We start from the raw sequence: 9,521 nt of genomic DNA, 5'->3' as shown, positions 1-9,521 counted from the left end.
GTTGATATCATCCTTACGCGAGATTCACGATTCGCTGTGTCCAAATATATGTTCACACCATCAGCTATACCACAATGGTTTAATCATGATCATGGGCGTTAGTCGTCGCGATAGAGACATGCTGTCAACATGGGTGCATCCACGTCAAACGGTGCTATCCGCGATGCGCAGCGCCTATAGACCAGAACACAGCGAATTCCATGCGCATCGCCATATTTGCATCGCGCGTCGCGCCATCTATCACACACGCGAGGAAATAACGTGCGCGGGCTGCCACGCTAGCAGACGCCGCACAGAGCAAACGTGAAACTCCCGAAACTCAGCCCGTCGGAGAGCGTGTTTCGCGTCTTTTCTGGCCTGGACATTTTCGCTGATTTTATTGGAACATCAAGAACATCTTGCTCATGCAAGTCCACAATGTATACAGTACGTGCTGAGTGGGCTGCGGAAGCAACCTCGTCGGATACGTACGCTGTTACATTTGTAAAAAAACGTTCTCGCTGTAGTACGCGTGAATCGTAATCGCAGTGCAGCTCGCGAAAGAGTGAAACGATGTTTTGTTGCCCCATATTACAAGTTGTGCACAAAGTTTTGTGAAAGCTCATCATTTCAGCATTCATCGCGTAATAATTAGAGTACGCTTTACGGGTAGTTTCGCGGAACGTAATTTTTGTTTCACGAGCGCTCTTACAATAATGCGTCTTGCTCACAAAAGCGTGCTATCAGAGAGTATCACCTGCAGTGACGTTCATCGATCCCTTTTGGAAGCTATCTGCGCGATTTTATTCTTGTAACGATGGTGTTTTACAAGCGAAACTGTGCTACTATTAGTTAAGCCGGTTAGCTACGTCTGCGACGTAAAGGACACTGGCGCGAGTACTCTTTACTTACGTGCCAATATATGTATTATGTGCAGCTGGATGCGTCGTGTCCAAATAAATTTGGGGACATCGAACACTGCAGTGAAAGCACGAAATTCTGGCCAGCTGTTGAGGAGCACCGTGCCATTTATTACCTTTCGAAGACGAAATCTCGAAGGCGTGGATGCCATCAAAAGCACTAAAGCTTAATACTACGTTGAAAGTGGCAAAGCATGCTGATTTCTTGTGCTTGAAAGCACTACCTTGCACTACATTTTCGTCAAAGGAAACGCTCGAAGGTATGAAGTGCACCCCCACACAAAGCTCGCGCCTGCCTTCAACCCAGCTGCGTGTCACGCAAATTAGGTTCGCAAAACGAAATAGGTGGGCACCACACTGCAGAATACACGCATTTAGTGTACTTACTCGAGCATTTTCACTCGGCTCCTAGTTTTTTTGCTTGAATCACAGTTATCCACTCGCGGCGAAGCTGAAAATACCGCACCGGCACTATTTCCGTGGCGCGTCGTATAATCGTCGCAGACAACGCTATTATCCTCTTGTTGCGCTGCTTGTTTTGGCATCCAAAGACGACGCAGTAGTGCCCAGACGAGCTCTTATACGCTGAAGCGGCGTGAACGGGTACTTTTTTGCACTTTAAAGCTTCAGAACTGCAGCTTGCCCTGTTTACTTAGTGCAGCCGGCGCGCGCCTCGGCAGCCCGGTCAGCCCGGCGTCTGGGTGCGAGAGTATCCGCTCGGCTCGCCAGCAGCCTGGGTGCGAGACAGGCGTGCTCTGGTGTATGGATGGATGGATGGATGCTATGAGCGTCCCCTTTATAACGGGGCGGTGACATGTCTGCCACCAGGCTCGAAGGATAAAAAAAGAAAAAAAAGAAAAAAACTTCCTTGTTTCATGTTGTCCTAATGCCTTATCTACATTGATTAAATCTATGTTATTATAACAAAAAAATATAAATTCACAGTCCATCTCTCTGCCTCTTAAGGCAGAATAACCTTTTTCCCCCAATTATTTATTTTTGTACTTTATCTCTACTTTTCTGCCACCAATACTCTAACCGTCTCTTACTTATTTCTATCGCGGGCGTGTTCAGCTTTCCATTGTTGTCCCTAAAACCCAAGGCTTCATGTAGACTCGTGCCCACACGTATACCTGGGTGAATATCGCCACATTCAATCAGTACATGTTCCATCGTTTCCTTAGTTCCCCCGCAGCATGTACATTGTTCTTCTTCGTTACTGAATCTCGCTTTATAACTACGCGTTCTCAGGCAGCCCGACCTTGCCTCAAACAGCAAAGCGCTTCCCCTCGAATTATCATAAAACCTTTCCCTCCTTATTTCGTTTTTTCCTTTTCGGTAGTTACTTAGAGCCGGCTTCTTTTCCATCGCTGTCATCCAATAAGTCTTCTCCGCCTCTCTGACCTTCCGCTTAATGCTCCTTGTTGTCATATCGCCCGCACTGCCAGCCGTATATTACTGGTGAGCCTCCTAGTTCTTTTTCTCCACTGCGTGTCAACGCTTTTTCTATACAAATACCTAAAAACCTTCTCTGCCCATCTACTCTTCTTCATTTTCCTCAGCCTCTCTTCGAATCTCATTTTGCTCTGCGCTTCCCTCACTTCAAAGCCTGTCCATCCCATATCACCCTTCACCGCCTCATTTGTCGTCTTCCCGTGAGGCGCCCAAGGCGAGGCGGCCCACCGTCCTTTGATTTACATCCATTCCTGATTGCACCTCTGACTTCATGCACACCACTGAGTTCCCAAATGTAAGCCCCGGAACCATCACACCCTTCCACAGCCCTCGAAGCACCTCGTACCTATTGTATCCCCATAAAGCTCTGTGCTTCATAATTGCAGCATTCCTCTTTCCCTTTGCTACCGATAGGGGCGCCACTGAAAGCCGCGTAGCGGCGGCCGTTGGTACCGCTCGCGGGACGCGTAGCAGACGCCTCATTTGCGCGCGTGCGATTCGCCGGTTGTGCGCGTCCCAGATAATTACTTTTGCGGCAACAGTGTGCACAAAGGAGCCGCACTTTATAATAGTGGACATGTGTCCGATGTCACAGCTGTGTGGGACGACAATGTCCCCATACGCGACAAGTGTTTGTCACAGACAATCGACAACAAGCTTCTCCTACGAAGTGGAGCTCATCGTAAGTACACCGCTTTCTTTATAACGTCCCGATCACTAACGCCTGCATGCGTTGACGCATGAACCAATGTTTTTTCTCGACACAGTAGCTTCGTTTACGTGCCATGTGCTGATATAGTAGATTTTGAGGGAGCGCTGTCGCACCGGCGTATAGATTTCACAGGGTCGGCCACGTGAAGGGTCAGCGTTGGTAAAACTTTGAAACCAGCACGATAAACTTGTGAAAAAATAAACGATAAGCTTGTCATCATCGGTGCAGAAGCGCACAGCGAACATTCTGCACCGATGATCGCATTCCAGTGCCATCAATAGGTAGAATGCAGCCGATTTCGTACAGCACACGTGTGATTCCACGGCGCTTTTTTAAAGGAGCCGTCACCTGCCTTACATTCTCTCGCATTGCGCTTCGCGCCATTCGTTTTTCAAGTGAGCCAAGGTATCGCCTCTTATCAGTAATAACAACCTCATGTGTATTGTAGTGTCTACAATGCAGGCGAGGCGACCAAGTGTAAACGTAGTAGCGTTCGCTGAAAACGTAGCGACAAAAAAGAAGAAATAAAAACACGGTAATCGTTCTAACACTGCCGTAAACAAAGCGCGATTGCTTACCTTTTGCGTCGGACAGCCGCAATCCACCGCCGCCGTCGCTTTCGCTCATGAAATAGCACCGGAAACCTGTAGATGTGCGTTCCTGGCAATTTTTTGTGTGTGTTTGAGCAGCGGACAACGCAGCAGGTATTTTTCGACATCGCTGAGGCCCGCCAGAATCGTTAAATCACGATGAAAAACACATCCATCTGTGCACTCGCGTATAGACGCTCGCGGGAAGACTGCTCGCCGGGCCCCGCGAGCGCTTCCGAGCCATGGCGGCAGATGGCGTCGTCGGCGCTTTGCGCATCGCCTATAGCTGCCAAACACGAATAGACATTGTGCAAGCTCTCATATATCATTACCATGGGCGTCCGGAGGGGGGTGCAGGAGGGGGCGGCTGCCCCCCCTGGAATTTCGGATAGTATCTTTCTATGCAGTAGCAATAAGCTGCACACGTTGGTTAGCACACAAAAGGTCCGCATATCCGTGTGAAATGGCCTTCAGGATTGCCAACCAACTTTGCACGTTATTACATATTATTGACTAACCTTGCCGGTCAAGTCACGGTAGTGAACCCCCCCCCCCCCCATGGATGCACCCCCCTGGAAAAATTTCTGCGGACGCTCTTGATAATTACACAATAAGCACTACTTCTGTGAAGACACGTTTCACTTTCGTGTTATACCGATTCCTATGACGGAGGGATCAGCCATGTTTTTTTGAACCTCCGCTGTGATCCGGCTGGTCTGCGCCGAACGAGCGCGCTTCGATTAAAAGCTACCGGGCGCCCATACCCAAAGTCTCGGCGAACCTCATTTCTTGCGTGATCTTGACGCAAATGATCACGTGTTGGGCCGACACTGCTGGCTTCAAAACGAGTTGGCTTGCCAATAAGGCTCTCTACCAAGGCTGGCTGCGTGACGTAATGCTCCCTCCTTTCTTTTTCTTTCCTCCATGACAAGAGGTTACAGCGCATGACTAGGGCTCCATGTTTTCGGATACATACGCAAAAAAAATCTATAAACACTCGCCGGTAAAATTTTTCCCAATTCGGATTTATCCGATAAACTCTGCTTTTAACTGCCAAAATGACCCTGTTCTTTATCAGATTCATTCTTCATCGAACGGGCGTGTTCTAAGCGGTCATTCATACATCAACCGGATTGGCCGATACGAACTTCATCTCACGTCAACATATGTCACCGCACCCCTCGCACATTTAACAAAGGGCGTCGCGCACGGAGCGAGAGACGTTAATGCATGTAGGGCTTCCTGGAGCGCGAGACGACATCTTGATATACGGTCCCCTAGCGACACTGGGGCGCGCCAGAAGACGCTGAATATAAGGACCTCGTAAAGTATGCTTAGGCCTAGTACAACAAGCTTTAAGGTTGTAATAAGCACAAACGTAGGAGTTTTGTGTCGAAGTATTTGTGCTCATGTGTATATCCGCTTACGCGTTCAAATCTTTCAGACAACTAATAATAATAATAATAATAATAATATCTGCGGTTTAACGTCCCAAAACCACCATATGATTATGAGAGACGCCGTAGTGGAGGGCTCCGGAAATTTCGACCACCTGGGGTTCTTTAACGTGCACCTAAATCTAAGTACACGGGCCTCAAACATTTTCGCCTCCATCGAAAATGCAGCCGCCGCGGCCGGGATTCGATCCCGCGACCTTCGGGTCAGCAGTCGAGCGCCATAACCACTAGACCACCGTGGCGGTGCCCTCTTTCAGACAACTGAAATACACTTCGTGTGTTCTGGTGTTTTTATGTTCAGATATCATGTGTCACCTACGATATCCGAGTATTGAGAATAATGGAAAGAATTAAACTCCGAATTTCCGAGAATTGGAGATTTACGGAAAATAAACTCCGATAAACGCCCAATTTCCGCAAAAAAAAAAATAAACTCCGGAAAACAGCCTTCGAATTTCAAGACAAATAAATTCCGGAAACACGGAGTCCTACGTATGACGCATGAGCAGTGGCACCAACGCAAGGGATAGCGTACGCAAACCTCTGGATGCCCTATTCTAAAACTCTCTATTGCTTTGCGCGGGGCGTGAAAGGTTTCATACTAAGGTGCAGAGATGGCATGATTACTTCCGAAAAACAATTAAAGCACATTAATAATCGCTTTATAAATTACATTATTAATCAAATTATATTTACATAACTAATAACCACTTTATCATTTCATTATTAATCACATTACAGGGGCGTAGCCAAGGGGGGGGGGGGTTGGGGGGTTCAACCCCCCCCGAAATTTTTCAATTTGGCTTGCGTATATAGGCACGCACACATACAAACGCACGCACGAACGTACATAAAGTATGATTGAACCCCCCCCCCCCCGAAAAAATTTTCTGGCTACGCCCCTGTCACATTATATTTACATTACTAATTCGCCGTTGTCGTTACGCAACTCGGCGAACGTAATGTGACGATGCGGAGGAGGCGACTAATGAGAGGCCGCGCCGGGTGCCAGGAGGAGAGGCGCGCCGGAGAGGCGTTAACCAATGCGAAGCCGCGCTGGACGCGAGGAGAAACGCGGTGGAGACGAGGCGACCGGCTATGCACGTCGAGCCCTTTCCGAAGGTGGGCAAGGCTTCTCGTACGCCCTAGGCCCGAGGAAGAAGCCGCTCGCTGTGGGCCGCAGCGGGAGCTGGCACGAGAGCGCTTCGCTGTTTCGACAGCTTTCAGTGGGTGGAACTGACTGTTTTAACACGAAAGTGTTTTATGCCGGGTCCACCAAGACATCAGTGACGTATTTCCGTCACGGAAATGACGTCGAAAAAATATACACAATCAGATAGCAAAGAAAAAAAGGTACCGTCAACGGGCATCGAACCCACGACCGCTCGGTCCGCAACAATATATGCCGGGCACGCCATAGAGTTTCCTAAAATGACCTAGAGAAACTCTGGCGCTGCGATCGTTCAGCCACCATGGGAATGATGGGTAGTACACGGATTTGCCTAGTCTTCGTGCTTGTGGGCTTCGAACGCACTTGTGGCCTTGTTCATTGCTATGTTTTGGTTTTCTTTCGGATAAAAGAATGGATCGTTGTGAACTTCGTGACCAGATTTGAATCGGTGAGCCTAAAGAAGTTAAAGGGGCCCTGCAACACCTTTCTTAGTTATATTGGAATAGTCTCATTATTGACGTATGACTCTTCACGAGTCATATGCCGCAAAAATTTTTCGAATCCGTCAAGTCTAAGTGGTGTTAACAAATTATACAGATCACGTTCCGCAGCTTTCTCCCTCAACTGAACGCCGCGAGCGCGCGCAGAGGAGCGAGGCTCCGCCCAAGAGCGCCGGCGGAGTTTTTTTCTTCATTTTTTTCTCTCTGACGTCTGGGCGCAACCACGTGGTCTGTGCCGCCACTTCCGGTCGGCTTGCGTCGTTCTCGTCGAGCGGAGCCGATCGCCCTGTGTATCGCGCGTGCTTGAAAACTGCGCGTCGGTTTGGTAATGTTGGGTGTGCACCTCGAACGCCGTAGTGTTTTCATCGCTCTGCCAACCATGGAAGCAAACCTGCGCGCTCGTTTGGAACGAATGACAGCTAAGATCGGTTTCGGCCCATACTCCGATACACCGCCTCGTAAGACGGCACTGGCAGACGACCCCGAAGCACCGCCATTACCGGACGCCAGCATTGCTATCGGAGACACGCTGCGCCCGTGCCTCGGTCGGTCGTGAGAACGTGCCGACGATGCAGTTCTCAGCTGACGAGGCAACACTCGAACGGCTGCCACTCTCAACGGCAACCGGCGATGGTCAAAAGCACAGAAATAGTTCACGTTTTCGGCACTGCGCATGGCGAAGAAAACGGAACCACGCAACTACGAGCAGACGAGCTATCGGTGAGACCGGAAGTGCTAATATTAATGTTTGTTCGATGTTTTTAACGCGATAACAGAATATAAACATACATATTATCTACTTATTGAACTCAAAATTAACAACGAAAGTAATAATGAGGGTGTTATTGTGGTTATAACATCAGCCAATGGTGGAACTGCCGACAATCGCGTCATATTTTGCGGACTAATACATCATTTGTCGAGAGAAGAGGCAGCGATTTTCAGCTGACTTTGAGAATTTATTGTAAATTCCAGGCCGTGCGCATCGCTGTAATATTTGGCTCGCGTGTTCTCGGGAGCCTCGACTACCGATCGGTAGCGCTTTTTGAGCATGCTCGAAAAGTGTTGCAGGGCCCCTTTAAAGTGGTGAAGTGAAACTGCTGATTTTTGCTGAACTTCGTTTTGCGACAAAGCGGATGCAGGCGACGCGGAGCCAAACGGAGCCGAAAGAACGAAGTTTAGACAAATCCGTGTACTACCCATGATTCCCATGCTGGCTGAAGCGCGATGCATTGCAGCTCCCATAGACACTAGCGCCAGAGTTCCCTCTAGTAAGTATTGTAGGAAACTCTCTGGGGCACGCTATCCACTGCGCCACGGTCACAGACTCTGGAGGCCTTACGAACGCGCCTTTTATATCTACTACTCTCCCGGTCGGCTGGGTGGTGTTGACCTCTGGGAGTAGTAAGGTAAAGTAATTCGTCATTGATGTGGCCTCCGCGACTAGCACCTGCAACGCGTTTACGCGTCCGTCCCATTCGGCGCGTTTTCAATAAAAGTTGAATTTTGTCAATGCCTTAACCCACCGCGAGGTGGCGACCTTTGCCAAAGCGTCGTAAAAGCGTCGGCCTCGCTCAGCATCACGCTAATACAAACCGAAAATAGCTTTGCGACGCGCGCCTGCCTCACCTGGCTGTAACACCGCGTTCCGTGCTCACGCGCTCGCCCCGAGAAAAATAGCGGCCAAGATAACGGGGCGGCACGACGCGCTTTGCATTTCCCTCTATCCGGCCGTGGTGTTCAATCACATTTTAACATGCTGCGGGATGGCGACCAAGTTCTGCGTCCAATATGCGACGCTCTTCTGGCTATCACACCTCGTTCTCTGATTACGCTTTCACCGTTAACTACTACAGCTACCGCAAGAATTTGTTTAATCATTTAACATGGACGTTAGTCGTCGGGATGGAGATCTACACCAATCATCAAAGTGGGTGCATACATACACGTTAAACGGCGCCTTTAGCTGCCAGACATCAATATACATTGTGCAAACTCTCTTATAACAATGTACAGTAAGCATTCAGTTACTTCTGTAAGGGCACGCTTTACTTTCGTGTTATTCCGGTCGATTCCTATGACGGAGGGATCAACCGTGTTTCTTTTGTAGCGTTAGCTACACTGGCCTAGCCGAGCCAGTTTCGCGTGGCTCCTCAAGAGCCGTGCTGCGCATGAGCGAGGATCAGTGATGTCACACAGCTGGCACATCGGAGCCGGCACCTCCCGCGCACTCCGCCGCTGCCGCTGGTTTGCGCTTTCCAGAGGAGCGACGTCGTAGCCGAGGTAGACGCACTGGCGCCGGCGCGCGCAGCTATTCGCCTTCGCTGTGCAGTCGCCGTCTGACACTGCGCTGGAGCCACTTGATAGCGCCTCTGACTGGCGTTTGCCAGTGTGGTTTAGCCATAAAGAAAGAGAGAGCAAACGCTGCTCAACGGCGCAGAAAAGCGGAGAAGCTTAACTCATCAAATCCCGAAGTAGTTGCCTGGAAAAATAAATATACATGTGCCACATAATATGTATACCATGTGTGTCATTGGAGCAACAGTACGAGTAAGCATGATAATCAAGCTAATCCTACACAAGCAGCAAAGCTAAGAATAATGAGCTGAACATTTGCTAACGCTACGTTATCCTGGCATAGCCGAGCTAAGCCACTGCAACATTTTTTTTTAACAAAATGGCTAGGTGGGCTAGTTGGTAACGCATGATTAAAAACTTTGAGCGCGTCCTTTTGCGC

Source organism: Rhipicephalus sanguineus, chromosome 9 (genome assembly GCF_013339695.2).
Source record: "Rhipicephalus sanguineus isolate Rsan-2018 chromosome 9, BIME_Rsan_1.4, whole genome shotgun sequence".
In the NCBI taxonomy this organism is placed as follows: domain Eukaryota; kingdom Metazoa; phylum Arthropoda; class Arachnida; order Ixodida; family Ixodidae; genus Rhipicephalus; species Rhipicephalus sanguineus.
The sequence above is the reverse complement of the archived record's forward strand: the minus strand, read 5'-3'. Positions refer to the sequence as shown.